This window comes from Sebastes fasciatus, chromosome 15 (assembly GCF_043250625.1).
Source record: "Sebastes fasciatus isolate fSebFas1 chromosome 15, fSebFas1.pri, whole genome shotgun sequence".
Taxonomy (NCBI): domain Eukaryota; kingdom Metazoa; phylum Chordata; class Actinopteri; order Perciformes; family Sebastidae; genus Sebastes; species Sebastes fasciatus.
Genome location: NC_133809.1, coordinates 32,994,235 through 33,011,179, shown reverse-complemented (window position 1 = coordinate 33,011,179; position 16,945 = coordinate 32,994,235).

Sequence of the window (16,945 nt, the reverse complement as noted above, 5' to 3'; positions counted from 1 at the left end):
CTCCTCTATGTCACTCCTCCATGTTGAGCCTCCATGTCGCACTTCAATGATACTCCTCCATGTCAATCCTCCATGTCGCTCCTCCATGTCACTCCTCCATGTCGCTACTCCACATCACTCCTCTATGTCACTCCTCCATGTCGCACTTCAATGATACTCCTCCATGTCACTCCTCCATGTCGCTCCTCCATGTCACTCCTCCATGTCGCTACTCCACATCACTCCTCTATGTCACTCCTCCATGTCACTCCTCCTTCATGTCACTCCTCCATGTCACTCCTCCATGAAGGTCCTCCATGTCACTCCTCCATGTCACTCTTCCTTGCTCCTCAATGTCACTCCTCCATGTCGCTCCTCCTTCTCACTCCTCCATATTAGTACTACATGTCACTCCTCCATGTCGATCCTCCATGTCACTCCTAAATGTCACTCCTCCATGTCACTCCTCCATGAAGCTCCTCCATGTCACTCCTCTATGTCACTCTTCCTTGCTCCTCAATGTCACTCCTCCATGTCACTCCTCTATGTCACTCCTCCTTGTCGCTCCTCCATGTCACTCCTCTATGTCGATCCTCCATGTCACTACTCCATGTCATTCCTACATGTCACTCCTCCATGTCACTCCTCTATGTCAATCCTCCATGTTGAGCCTCCATGTCGCCCTTCAATGTCACTCCACAATATCACTCCTATATGTTGAGCCTCCGTGTTGCTTCTCCATGTCAATCCTCCATGTCACTCCTCTATGTCAATCCTCCATGTTACAACTCCATATCACTCCAACATCTCACTCCTCCATGTCACCCCTCCATGTCACTCCTCAATGAAACTCCTCCATGTCACTCCTCTATGTCACTCCTTCATGTCGCTCCTCCATGTCACTCCATGTCACTCCTACATATCACTCCAACATGTCACTCCTCCATGTCACTCCTCCATGTTACTCTTCCTTGCTCCTCAATGTCACTCCTCCAAGTCACTCCTCTATGTCACTCCTTCATGTCGCTCCTCCATGTCACTCCATGTCGCTCCTCCACATCACTCCTCTATGTCACTCCTCCATGTTGAGCCTCCATGTCCCACTTCAATGATACTCCTCCATGTCAATCCTCCATGTCGCTCCTCCATTTCACTCCTCCATGTCGCTACTCCACATCACTCCTCTATGTCACTTCTTCTTGTCACTACTCAATGTCACTCCTCCATGTCACTCCATGTCGATCGTCCATGTCGCTCATCCTTACTCCTCCATGTTACTCTTCCATATCGCTCCTCCATGTCACACCAGAATGTAACTCCAGAATGTCACTCCTCCATCTCGCTTCACAATGTCGCTCCTCCATGTTGATCCTCCATGTCGCTCATCCTTGCTCCTCCATGTCACTCCTCCATGTTGAGCCTCCATGTCGCACTTCAATGATACACCTCCATGTCACTCCTCCATGTCACTCCTCTATGTCACTCCTCCATGTTGAGCCTGCATGTCGCCCTTCAATGTCACTCCTCCATGTCACTCCTCTATGTAACTCCTCCATATCACTCCTCCATGTCTATCCTCCATGTCGATCCTCCATGTCACTCCTACATGTCACTCCTCCATGTCACTTCTCCATGAAGGTCCTACATGTCACTTCTCTATGTCACTCTTCCTTGCTCCTCAATGTCACTCCTCCATGTCACTCCTCTATGTCACTCCTCCATGTCACTCCTCCATGTCATTACTCCTTCTCACTCCTCCATATCAATACCCCATGTCACTCCTCCATGTCGATCCTCCATGTCACTCCTAAATGTCACTCCTCCATGTCACTCCTCTATGTCACTCCTCCTTGTCGCTCCTCCATGTCACTCCTCCATGTCGCTCCTCCACATCACTCCTCTATGTCACTCCTCCATGTCACTCCTCCTTCATGTCACTCCTCCATGTCACTCCTCCATTTCGCTCCTCCATATAGCTCCTCCATGTCGCTACTCCATATCACTCCTCCATGTCAATCCTCCATGTCACACCACTACATTTCACTCCTCCATGTCAATCCTCAATGTAACTCCTAAATGTCACTCCTCCATGTCACTCCTCCATGAAGCTCCTCAATGTCACTCCTCTATGTCACTCTTCCTTGATCATCAATGTCACTCCTCCATGTCAATCCTCTATGTCACTCCTCCATGTCACTCCTCCATGTCACTCCTCCATTTCGCTCCTCCATATCGCTCCTCCATGTCGCTCCTCCATATCAAACCTCCATGTCAATCCTCCATGTCACTACTCCATGTCACTCCTTCATGTCGATCCTCCATGTCACTCCTAAATGTCACTCCTCCATGTCACTCCTCCATGAAGCTCCGCCATGTCACTCCTCTATGTCACTCTTCCTTGATCATCAATGTCACTCCTCCATGTCACTCCTCTATGTCACTCTTCCATGTCGCTCCTCCATGTCACTCCATGTCGCTCCTCCACATCACTCCTCTATGTCACTCCTCCATGTTGAGCCTCCATGTCGCACTTCAATGATACTCCTCCATGTCAATCCTCCATGTCGCTCCTCCATGTCACTCCTCCATGTCGCTACTCCACATCACTCCTCTATGTCACTCCTCCATGTCGCACTTCAATGATACTCCTCCATGTCACTCCTCCATGTCGCTCCTCCATGTCACTCCTCCATGTCACTCCTCCATGAAGGTCCTCCATGTCACTCCTCCATGTCACTCTTCCTTGCTCCTCAATGTCACTCCTCCATGTCACTCCTCCTTCTCACTCCTCCATATTAGTACTACATGTCACTCCTCCATGTCGATCCTCCATGTCAGTCCTAAATGTCACTCCTCCATGTCACTCCTCCATGAAGCTCCTCCATGTCACTCCTCTATGTCACTCTTCCTTGCTCCTCAATGTCACTCCTCCATGTCACTCCTCCATCTCACTCCTACATGTCACTCCTCCATATCAATACTCCATGTCCCTCCTCCATGTCACTCCTCCATGTGACTCTTCATTGCTCCTCAATGTCACTCCTCCATGTCACTCCTCTATGTCACTCCTACATGTCACTCCTCCTTCTCACTCCTCCATATCACTACTCCATGTCACTCCTCCATGTCGATCCTCCATTTCACTCCTAAATGTCAATCCTCCATGTCACTCCTCCTTCATGTCACTCCTAAATGTCACTCCTCCATGAAGCTCCTCCATGTCACTCCTCTATGTCACTCTTCCTTGCTCCTCAATGTCACTCCTCCATGTCACTCCTCCTTGTAGCTCCACCATGTCACTCCTCCATGTCGCTCCTCCACATCAATCCTCTATGTCACTCCTCCATGTCACTCCTCCTTCATGTCACTCCTCCATGTCACTCCTCCATTTTGCTCCTCCATGTCGATCATCCATGTCACTCCTCTATGTCGATCCTCTATATCACTCCTACAAGTCACTCTTCCATGTCACTCCTCCATGAAGCTCCTCCATGTCACTACTCCATGTCACTCTTCCTTGCTCCTCAATGTCACTCCTCCATTTCACTTCTCTATGTCACTCCTCCATGTCACTCCTCCATGTCGATCACCCATGTCACTCCTAAATGTCACTCGTCCATGTCACTCCTATGTCACTCCTCCATGTCACTCCTCTATGTCACTCCTCCATGTCGCTCCTCCATGTCACTCCTCCATGTCGCTCCTCCACATCACTCCTCTATGTCACTCCTCCATGTTGAGCCTCCATGTCGCACTTCAATGATACACCTCCATGTCACTCCTCCATGTTGCTCCTCTATGTCACTCCTCCTTCATGTCACTCCTCCATGTCACTCCTCCATTTCGCTCCTCCATATCGCTCCTCCATGTCGCTCCTCCATGTCACTCCTCCATGTCAATCCTCCATGTCACACTACTCCATGTCAATCCTCCATGTCGATCCTCCATGTCATTCCTAAATGTCACTCCTCCATGTCACTCCTCTATGTCACTCTTCCTTGCTCATCAATGTCACTCCTCCATGTCACTCCTATATGTCACTCCTCCTTGTCGCTCCTCCACATCACTCCTCTATGTCTCTCCTCCATGTCACTCCTCCTTCATGTCACTCCTCCGGGTCACTCCTCCATTTCGCTCCTCCATATCGCTCCTCCATGTCGCTCCTCCACATCAATCCTCTATGTATCTCCTCCATGTCACTCCTCCTTCATGTCACTCCTCCATGAAGGTCCTCCATGTCACTCCTCCATGTCACTCTTCCTTGCTCCTCAATGTCACTCCTACATGTCACTCCTCCATTTCACTCCTCCATGAAGCTCCTACATTTCACTCCTCCATGTCACTCTTCCTTGCTCCTCAATGTCACTCCTCCATGTCACTCCTCTATGTCACTCCTCCATGTCACTCCTCCATGTCACTCCTCCTTCTCACTCCTCCATATGACTACTCAATGTCACTCCTCCATGTCGATCCTCCATGTCACTTCTAAATGTCACTCCTCCATGTCACTCCTCCATGAAGCTCCTACATGTCACTCCTCTATGTCACTCTTCCTTGCTCCTCAATGTCACTCCTCAATGTCACTCCTCTATGTCACTCCTCCTTGTCGCTCCTCCATGTCACTCCTCTATGTCGATCTTCAATGTCACTACTCCATGTCATTCCTTCATGGCACTCATCCATGTCACTCCTCCATGAAACTCCTCTATGTCACTCCTCCATGTCACTCCTCCTTCATGTCACTTCTCCGGGTCACTCCTCCATTTCGCTCCTCCATATCGCTCCTCCATGTCGCTCCTCCACATCACTCCTCTATGTATCTCCTCCATGTCACTCCTCCTTCATGTCACTCCTCCATGTCACTCTTCCTTGCTCCTCAATGTCACTCCTACATGTCACTCCTCCATTTCACTCCTCCATGAAGCTCCTACATTTCACTCCTCCATGTCACTCTTCCTTGCTCCTCAATGTCACTCCTCCATGTCACTCCTCCATTTCGCTCCTCCATATCGCTCCTCCATGTCACACCTTCATGTCACTCCTCCATTTCACTCCTCCATTTCGCTCCTCCATATCGCTCCTCCATGTCACACCTTCATGTCACTCCTCTATGTCGATCAACCATGTCACTCCTCTATGTCGATCCTCTATATCACTCCTACAAGTCACTCCTCCATGTCACTCCTCCATGAAGCTCCTCCACGTCACTACTCCATGTCACTCTTCCTTGCTCCTCAATGTCACTCCTCCATTTCACTCCTCTATGTCACTCCTCCATGTCACTCCTCCATTTTGCTCCTCCATGTCGATCCTCCATGTCACTCCTACAAGTCACTCCTCCATGTCACTCCTCCATGAAGCTCCTCCACGTCACTACTCCATGTCACTCTTCCTTGCTCCTCAATGTCACTCCTCCATTTCACTCCTCTATGTCACTCCTCCATATCACTCCACCATGTCTATCCTACATGTCGATCCTCCATGTCACTCCTACATGTCACTCCTCCATATCACTACTCCATGTCACTCCTCCATGTCACTCCTCCATGTCACTCTTCATTGCTCCTCAATGTCACTCCTCCATGTCACTCCTCTATGTCACTCCTACATGTCACTCCTCCTTCTCACTCCTCCATATCACTACTCCATGTCACTCCTCCATGTCGATCCTCCATGTCACTCCTAAATGTCAATCCTCCATGTCACTCCTATGTCACTCCTCAATGTCACTCCTCTATGTTACTCCTCCATGTCGCTCCTCCATGTCACTCCTCCATGTCGCTCCTCCACATCACTCCTCTATGTCACTCCTCCATGTCACTCCTCCATGAAGCTCCTCCATGTCACTCCTCCATGTCACTCCTCTATGTCAATTCTCCATGTTACAAATCCATATCACTCCAACTTCTCACTCCTCCATGTCACCCCTCCATGTCACTCCTCAATGAAATTCCTCCATGTCACTCCTCCATGTCGCTCCTACTCGTCAATTCTCGATTTCGCTCCTCCACATCACTCCTCTATATGTCACTCCTACATATCACTCCAACATGTCACTCCTCCATGTCAATCCTCCATGTTACTCTTCCTTGCTCCTCAATGTCACTCCTCCATGTCACTCCTCTATGTCACTCTTCCATGTCGCTCCTCCATGTCACTCCATGTCGCTCCTCCACATCACTCCTCTATGTCACTCCTCTATGTCGATCCTCCATGTCACTACTCCATGTCATTCCTACATGTCACTCCTCCATGTCACTCCTCTATGTCAATCCTCCATGTTGAGCCTCCATGTCGCCCTTCAATGTCACTCCACAATATCACTCCTATATGTTGAGCCTCCGTGTTGCTTCTCCATGTCAATCCTCCATGTCACTCCTCTATGTCAATCCTCCATGTTACAACTCCATATCACTCCAACATCTCACTCCTCCATGTCACCCCTCCATGTCACTCCTCAATGAAACTCCTCCATGTCACTCCTCTATGTCACTCCTTCATGTCGCTCCTCCATGTCACTCCATGTCACTCCTACATATCACTCCAACATGTCACTCCTCCATGTCACTCCTCCATGTTACTCTTCCTTGCTCCTCAATGTCACTCCTCCATGTCACTCCTCTATGTCACTCCTTCATGTCGCTCCTCCATGTCACTCCATGTCGCTCCTCCACATCACTCCTCTATGTCACTCCTCCATGTTGAGCCTCCATGTCCCACTTCAATGATACTCCTCCATGTCAATCCTCCATGTCGCTCCTCCATTTCACTCCTCCATGTCGCTACTCCACATCACTCCTCTATGTCACTTCTTCTTGTCACTACTCAATGTCACTCCTCCATGTCACTCCATGTCGATCGTCCATGTCGCTCATCCTTACTCCTCCATGTTACTCTTCCATATCGCTCCTCCATGTCACACCAGAATGTAACTCCAGAATGTCACTCCTCCATCTCGCTTCACAATGTCGCTCCTCCATGTCGATCCTCCATGTCGCTCATCCTTGCTCCTCCATGTCACTCCTCCATGTTGAGCCTCCATGTCGCACTTCAATGATACACCTCCATGTCACTCCTCCATGTCACTCCTCTATGTCACTCCTCCATGTTGAGCCTGCATGTCGCCCTTCAATGTCACTCCTCCATGTCACTCCTCTATGTAACTCCTCCATATCACTCCTCCATGTCTATCCTCCATGTCGATCCTCCATGTCACTCCTACATGTCACTCCTCCATGTCACTTCTCCATGAAGGTCCTACATGTCACTTCTCTATGTCACTCTTCCTTGCTCCTCAATGTCACTCCTCCATGTCACTCCTCTATGTCACTCCTCCATGTCACTCCTCCATGTCATTACTCCTTCTCACTCCTCCATATCAATACCCCATGTCACTCCTCCATGTCGATCCTCCATGTCACTCCTAAATATCACTCCTCCATGTCACTCCTCTATGTCACTCCTCCTTGTCGCTCCTCCATGTCACTCCTCCATGTCGCTCCTCCACATCACTCCTCTATGTCACTCCTCCATGTCACTCCTCCTTCATGTCACTCCTCCATGTCACTCCTCCATTTCGCTCCTCCATATAGCTCCTCCATGTCGCTACTCCATATCACTCCTCCATGTCAATCCTCCATGTCACACCACTACATTTCACTCCTCCATGTCAATCCTCAATGTAACTCCTAAATGTCACTCCTCCATGTCACTCCTCCATGAAGCTCCTCAATGTCACTCCTCTATGTCACTCTTCCTTGATCATCAATGTCACTCCTCCATGTCAATCCTCTATGTCACTCCTCCATGTCACTCCTCCATGTCACTCCTCCATTTCGCTCCTCCATATCGCTCCTCCATGTCGCTCCTCCATATCAAACCTCCATGTCAATCCTCCATGTCACTACTCCATGTCACTCCTTCATGTCGATCCTCCATGTCACTCCTAAATGTCACTCCTCCATGTCACTCCTCCATGAAGCTCCGCCATGTCACTCCTCTATGTCACTCTTCCTTGATCATCAATGTCACTCCTCCATGTCACTCCTCTATGTCACTCTTCCATGTCGCTCCTCCATGTCACTCCATGTCGCTCCTCCACATCACTCCTCTATGTCACTCCTCCATGTTGAGCCTCCATGTCGCACTTCAATGATACTCCTCCATGTCAATCCTCCATGTCGCTCCTCCATGTCACTCCTCCATGTCGCTACTCCACATCACTCCTCTATGTCACTCCTCCATGTCGCACTTCAATGATACTCCTCCATGTCACTCCTCCATGTCGCTCCTCCATGTCACTCCTCCATGTCACTCCTCCATGAAGGTCCTCCATGTCACTCCTCCATGTCACTCTTCCTTGCTCCTCAATGTCACTCCTCCATGTCACTCCTCCTTCTCACTCCTCCATATTAGTACTACATGTCACTCCTCCATGTCGATCCTCCATGTCAGTCCTAAATGTCACTCCTCCATGTCACTCCTCCATGAAGCTCCTCCATGTCACTCCTCTATGTCACTCTTCCTTGCTCCTCAATGTCACTCCTCCATGTCACTCCTCCATCTCACTCCTACATGTCACTCCTCCATATCACTACTCCATGTCACTCCTCCATGTCACTCCTCCATGTGACTCTTCATTGCTCCTCAATGTCACTCCTCCATGTCACTCCTCTATGTCACTCCTACATGTCACTCCTCCTTCTCACTCCTCCATATCACTACTCCATGTCACTCCTCCATGTCGATCCTCCATTTCACTCCTAAATGTCAATCCTCCATGTCACTCCTCCTTCATGTCACTCCTAAATGTCACTCCTCCATGAAGCTCCTCCATGTCACTCCTCTATGTCACTCTTCCTTGCTCCTCAATGTCACTCCTCCATGTCACTCCTCCTTGTAGCTCCACCATGTCACTCCTCCATGTCGCTCCTCCACATCAATCCTCTATGTCACTCCTCCATGTCACTCCTCCTTCATGTCACTCCTCCATGTCACTCCTCCATTTTGCTCCTCCATGTCGATCATCCATGTCACTCCTCTATGTCGATCCTCTATATCACTCCTACAAGTCACTCTTCCATGTCACTCCTCCATGAAGCTCCTCCATGTCACTACTCCATGTCACTCTTCCTTGCTCCTCAATGTCACTCCTCCATTTCACTTCTCTATGTCACTCCTCCATGTCACTCCTCCATGTCGATCACCCATGTCACTCCTAAATGTCACTCGTCCATGTCACTCCTATGTCACTCCTCCATGTCACTCCTCTATGTCACTCCTCCATGTCGCTCCTCCATGTCACTCCTCCATGTCGCTCCTCCACATCACTCCTCTATGTCACTCCTCCATGTTGAGCCTCCATGTCGCACTTCAATGATACACCTCCATGTCACTCCTCCATGTTGCTCCTCTATGTCACTCCTCCTTCATGTCACTCCTCCATGTCACTCCTCCATTTCGCTCCTCCATATCGCTCCTCCATGTCGCTCCTCCATGTCACTCCTCCATGTCAATCCTCCATGTCACACTACTCCATGTCAATCCTCCATGTCGATCCTCCATGTCATTCCTAAATGTCACTCCTCCATGTCACTCCTCTATGTCACTCTTCCTTGCTCATCAATGTCACTCCTCCATGTCACTCCTATATGTCACTCCTCCTTGTCGCTCCTCCACATCACTCCTCTATGTCTCTCCTCCATGTCACTCCTCCTTCATGTCACTCCTCCGGGTCACTCCTCCATTTCGCTCCTCCATATCGCTCCTCCATGTCGCTCCTCCACATCAATCCTCTATGTATCTCCTCCATGTCACTCCTCCTTCATGTCACTCCTCCATGAAGGTCCTCCATGTCACTCCTCCATGTCACTCTTCCTTGCTCCTCAATGTCACTCCTACATGTCACTCCTCCATTTCACTCCTCCATGAAGCTCCTACATTTCACTCCTCCATGTCACTCTTCCTTGCTCCTCAATGTCACTCCTCCATGTCACTCCTCTATGTCACTCCTCCATGTCACTCCTCCATGTCACTCCTCCTTCTCACTCCTCCATATGACTACTCAATGTCACTCCTCCATGTCGATCCTCCATGTCACTTCTAAATGTCACTCCTCCATGTCACTCCTCCATGAAGCTCCTACATGTCACTCCTCTATGTCACTCTTCCTTGCTCCTCAATGTCACTCCTCAATGTCACTCCTCTATGTCACTCCTCCTTGTCGCTCCTCCATGTCACTCCTCTATGTCGATCTTCAATGTCACTACTCCATGTCATTCCTTCATGGCACTCATCCATGTCACTCCTCCATGAAACTCCTCTATGTCACTCCTCCATGTCACTCCTCCTTCATGTCACTTCTCCGGGTCACTCCTCCATTTCGCTCCTCCATATCGCTCCTCCATGTCGCTCCTCCACATCACTCCTCTATGTATCTCCTCCATGTCACTCCTCCTTCATGTCACTCCTCCATGTCACTCTTCCTTGCTCCTCAATGTCACTCCTACATGTCACTCCTCCATTTCACTCCTCCATGAAGCTCCTACATTTCACTCCTCCATGTCACTCTTCCTTGCTCCTCAATGTCACTCCTCCATGTCACTCCTCCATTTCGCTCCTCCATATCGCTCCTCCATGTCACACCTTCATGTGCTCCTCCATTTCACTCCTCCATTTCGCTCCTCCATATCGCTCCTCCATGTCACACCTTCATGTCACTCCTCTATGTCGATCAACCATGTCACTCCTCTATGTCGATCCTCTATATCACTCCTACAAGTCACTCCTCCATGTCACTCCTCCATGAAGCTCCTCCACGTCACTACTCCATGTCACTCTTCCTTGCTCCTCAATGTCACTCCTCCATTTCACTCCTCTATGTCACTCCTCCATGTCACTCCTCCATTTTGCTCCTCCATGTCGATCCTCCATGTCACTCCTACAAGTCACTCCTCCATGTCACTCCTCCATGAAGCTCCTCCACGTCACTACTCCATGTCACTCTTCCTTGCTCCTCAATGTCACTCCTCCATTTCACTCCTCTATGTCACTCCTCCATATCACTCCACCATGTCTATCCTACATGTCGATCCTCCATGTCACTCCTACATGTCACTCCTCCATATCACTACTCCATGTCACTCCTCCATGTCACTCCTCCATGTCACTCTTCATTGCTCCTCAATGTCACTCCTCCATGTCACTCCTCTATGTCACTCCTACATGTCACTCCTCCTTCTCACTCCTCCATATCACTACTCCATGTCACTCCTCCATGTCGATCCTCCATGTCACTCCTAAATGTCAATCCTCCATGTCACTCCTATGTCACTCCTCAATGTCACTCCTCTATGTTACTCCTCCATGTCGCTCCTCCATGTCAATCCTCCATGTCGCTCCTCCATGTCACTCCTCCATGTCGCTACTCCACATCACTCCTCTATGTCACTCCTCCATGTCGCACTTCAATGATACTCCTCCATGTCACTCCTCCATGTCGCTCCTCCATGTCACTCCTCCATGTCACTCCTCCATGAAGGTCCTCCATGTCACTCCTCCATGTCACTCTTCCTTGCTCCTCAATGTCACTCCTCCATGTCACTCCTCCTTCTCACTCCTCCATATTAGTACTACATGTCACTCCTCCATGTCGATCCTCCATGTCAGTCCTAAATGTCACTCCTCCATGTCACTCCTCCATGAAGCTCCTCCATGTCACTCCTCTATGTCACTCTTCCTTGCTCCTCAATGTCACTCCTCCATGTCACTCCTCCATCTCACTCCTACATGTCACTCCTCCATATCACTACTCCATGTCACTCCTCCATGTCACTCCTCCATGTGACTCTTCATTGCTCCTCAATGTCACTCCTCCATGTCACTCCTCTATGTCACTCCTACATGTCACTCCTCCTTCTCACTCCTCCATATCACTACTCCATGTCACTCCTCCATGTCGATCCTCCATTTCACTCCTAAATGTCAATCCTCCATGTCACTCCTCCTTCATGTCACTCCTAAATGTCACTCCTCCATGAAGCTCCTCCATGTCACTCCTCTATGTCACTCTTCCTTGCTCCTCAATGTCACTCCTCCATGTCACTCCTCCTTGTAGCTCCACCATGTCACTCCTCCATGTCGCTCCTCCACATCAATCCTCTATGTCACTCCTCCATGTCACTCCTCCTTCATGTCACTCCTCCATGTCACTCCTCCATTTTGCTCCTCCATGTCGATCATCCATGTCACTCCTCTATGTCGATCCTCTATATCACTCCTACAAGTCACTCTTCCATGTCACTCCTCCATGAAGCTCCTCCATGTCACTACTCCATGTCACTCTTCCTTGCTCCTCAATGTCACTCCTCCATTTCACTTCTCTATGTCACTCCTCCATGTCACTCCTCCATGTCGATCACCCATGTCACTCCTAAATGTCACTCGTCCATGTCACTCCTATGTCACTCCTCCATGTCACTCCTCTATGTCACTCCTCCATGTCGCTCCTCCATGTCACTCCTCCATGTCGCTCCTCCACATCACTCCTCTATGTCACTCCTCCATGTTGAGCCTCCATGTCGCACTTCAATGATACACCTCCATGTCACTCCTCCATGTTGCTCCTCTATGTCACTCCTCCTTCATGTCACTCCTCCATGTCACTCCTCCATTTCGCTCCTCCATATCGCTCCTCCATGTCGCTCCTCCATGTCACTCCTCCATGTCAATCCTCCATGTCACACTACTCCATGTCAATCCTCCATGTCGATCCTCCATGTCATTCCTAAATGTCACTCCTCCATGTCACTCCTCTATGTCACTCTTCCTTGCTCATCAATGTCACTCCTCCATGTCACTCCTATATGTCACTCCTCCTTGTCGCTCCTCCACATCACTCCTCTATGTCTCTCCTCCATGTCACTCCTCCTTCATGTCACTCCTCCGGGTCACTCCTCCATTTCGCTCCTCCATATCGCTCCTCCATGTCGCTCCTCCACATCAATCCTCTATGTATCTCCTCCATGTCACTCCTCCTTCATGTCACTCCTCCATGAAGGTCCTCCATGTCACTCCTCCATGTCACTCTTCCTTGCTCCTCAATGTCACTCCTACATGTCACTCCTCCATTTCACTCCTCCATGAAGCTCCTACATTTCACTCCTCCATGTCACTCTTCCTTGCTCCTCAATGTCACTCCTCCATGTCACTCCTCTATGTCACTCCTCCATGTCACTCCTCCATGTCACTCCTCCTTCTCACTCCTCCATATGACTACTCAATGTCACTCCTCCATGTCGATCCTCCATGTCACTTCTAAATGTCACTCCTCCATGTCACTCCTCCATGAAGCTCCTACATGTCACTCCTCTATGTCACTCTTCCTTGCTCCTCAATGTCACTCCTCAATGTCACTCCTCTATGTCACTCCTCCTTGTCGCTCCTCCATGTCACTCCTCTATGTCGATCTTCAATGTCACTACTCCATGTCATTCCTTCATGGCACTCATCCATGTCACTCCTCCATGAAACTCCTCTATGTCACTCCTCCATGTCACTCCTCCTTCATGTCACTTCTCCGGGTCACTCCTCCATTTCGCTCCTCCATATCGCTCCTCCATGTCGCTCCTCCACATCACTCCTCTATGTATCTCCTCCATGTCACTCCTCCTTCATGTCACTCCTCCATGTCACTCTTCCTTGCTCCTCAATGTCACTCCTACATGTCACTCCTCCATTTCACTCCTCCATGAAGCTCCTACATTTCACTCCTCCATGTCACTCTTCCTTGCTCCTCAATGTCACTCCTCCATGTCACTCCTCCATTTCGCTCCTCCATATCGCTCCTCCATGTCACACCTTCATGTCACTCCTCCATTTCACTCCTCCATTTCGCTCCTCCATATCGCTCCTCCATGTCACACCTTCATGTCACTCCTCTATGTCGATCAACCATGTCACTCCTCTATGTCGATCCTCTATATCACTCCTACAAGTCACTCCTCCATGTCACTCCTCCATGAAGCTCCTCCACGTCACTACTCCATGTCACTCTTCCTTGCTCCTCAATGTCACTCCTCCATTTCACTCCTCTATGTCACTCCTCCATGTCACTCCTCCATTTTGCTCCTCCATGTCGATCCTCCATGTCACTCCTACAAGTCACTCCTCCATGTCACTCCTCCATGAAGCTCCTCCACGTCACTACTCCATGTCACTCTTCCTTGCTCCTCAATGTCACTCCTCCATTTCACTCCTCTATGTCACTCCTCCATATCACTCCACCATGTCTATCCTACATGTCGATCCTCCATGTCACTCCTACATGTCACTCCTCCATATCACTACTCCATGTCACTCCTCCATGTCACTCCTCCATGTCACTCTTCATTGCTCCTCAATGTCACTCCTCCATGTCACTCCTCTATGTCACTCCTACATGTCACTCCTCCTTCTCACTCCTCCATATCACTACTCCATGTCATTCCTCCATGTCGATCCTCCATGTCACTCCTAAATGTCAATCCTCCATGTCACTCCTATGTCACTCCTCAATGTCACTCCTCTATGTTACTCCTCCATGTCGCTCCTCCATGTCACTCCTCCATGTCGCTCCTCCACATCACTCCTCTATGTCACTCCTCCATGTCACTCCTCCATGAAGCTCCTCCATGTCACTCCTCCATGTCACTCCTCTATGTCAATTCTCCATGTTACAAATCCATATCACTCCAACTTCTCACTCCTCCATGTCACCCCTCCATGTCACTCCTCAATGAAATTCCTCCATGTCACTCCTCCATGTCGCTCCTACTCGTCAATTCTCGATTTCGCTCCTCCACATCACTCCTCTATATGTCACTCCTACATATCACTCCAACATGTCACTCCTCCATGTCAATCCTCCATGTTACTCTTCCTTGCTCCTCAATGTCACTCCTCCATGTCACTCCTCTATGTCACTCTTCCATGTCGCTCCTCCATGTCACTCCATGTCGCTCCTCCACATCACTCCTCTATGTCACTCCTCCATGTTGAGCCTCGATGTCGCACTTCAATGATACTCCTCCATGTCAATCCTCCATGTCGCTCCTCCATGTCACTCCTCCATGTCGCTACTCCACATCACTCCTCTATGTCACTCCTCCATGTCGCTCCTCCATGTCACTCCTCCATGTCGCTACTCCACATCACTCCTCTATGTCACTCCTCCATGTCACTCCTCCTTCATGTCACTCCTCCATGTCACTCCTCCATGAAGGTCCTCCATGTCACTCCTCCATGTCACTCTTCCTTGCTCCTCAATGTCACTCCTCCATGTCGCTCCTCCTTCTCACTCCTCCATATTAGTACTACATGTCACTCCTCCATGTCGATCCTCCATGTCACTCCTAAATGTCACTCCTCCATGTCACTCCTCCATGAAGCTCCTCCATGTCACTCCTCTATGTCACTCTTCCTTGCTCCTCAATGTCACTCCTCCATGTCACTCCTCTATGTCACTCCTCGTTGTCGCTCCTCCATGTCACTCCTCTATGTCGATCCTCCATGTCACTACTCCATGTCATTCCTACATGTCACTCCTCCATGTCACTCCTCTATGTCAATCCTCCATGTTGAGCCTCCATGTCGCCCTTCAATGTCACTCCACAATATCACTCCTATATGTTGAGCCTCCGTGTTGCTTCTCCATGTCAATCCTTCATGTCACTCCTCTATGTCAATCCTCCATGTTACAACTCCATATCACTCCAACATCTCACTCCTCCATGTCACCCCTCCATGTCACTCCTCAATGAAACTCCTCCATGTCACTCCTACATATCACTCCAACATGTCACTCCTCCATGTCACTCCTCCATGTTACTCTTCCTTGCTCCTCAATGTCACTCCTCCATGTCACTCCTCTATGTCACTCCTTCATGTCGCTCCTCCATGTCACTCCATGTCGCTCCTCCACATCACTCCTCTATGTCACTCCTCCATGTTGAGCCTCCATGTCCCACTTCAATGATACTCCTCCATGTCAATCCTCCATGTCGCTCCTCCATTTCACTCCTCCATGTCGCTACTCCACATCACTCCTCTATGTCACTTCTTCTTGTCACTACTCAATGTCACTCCTCCATGTCACTCCATGTCGATCGTCCATGTCGCTCATCCTTACTCCTCCATGTTACTCTTCCATATCGCTCCTCCATGTCACACCAGAATGTAACTCCAGAATGTCACTCCTCCATCTCGCTTCACAATGTCGCTCCTCCATGTCGATCCTCCATGTCGCTCATCCTTGCTCCTCCATGTCACTCCTCCATGTTGAGCCTCCATGTCGCACTTCAATGATACACCTCCATGTCACTCCTCCATGTCACTCCTCTATGTCACTCCTCCATGTTGAGCCTGCATGTCGCCCTTCAATGTCACTCCTCCATGTCTATCCTCCATGTCGATCCTCCATGTCACTCCTACATGTCACTCCCCCATGTCACTTCTCCATGAAGGTCCTACATGTCACTCCTCTATGTCACTCCTCCATGTCACTCCTCCATGTCATTACTCCTTCTCACTCCTCCATATCAATACCCCATGTCACTCCTCCATGTCGATCCTCCATGTCACTCCTAAATGTCACTCCTCCATGTCACTCCTCTATGTCACTCCTCCTTGTCGCTCCTCCATGTCACTCCTCCATGTCGCTCCTCCACATCACTCCTCTATGTCACTCCTCCATGTCACTCCTCCTTCATGTCACTCCTCCATGTCACTCCTCCATTTCGCTCCTCCATATAGCTCCTCCATGTCGCTACTCCATATCACTCCTCCATGTCAATCCTCCATGTCACACCACTACATTTCACTCCTCCATGTCAATCCTCAATGTAACTCCTAAATGTCACTCCTCCATGTCACTCCTCCATGAAGCTCCTCAATGTCACTCCTCTATGTCACTCTTCCTTGATCATCAATG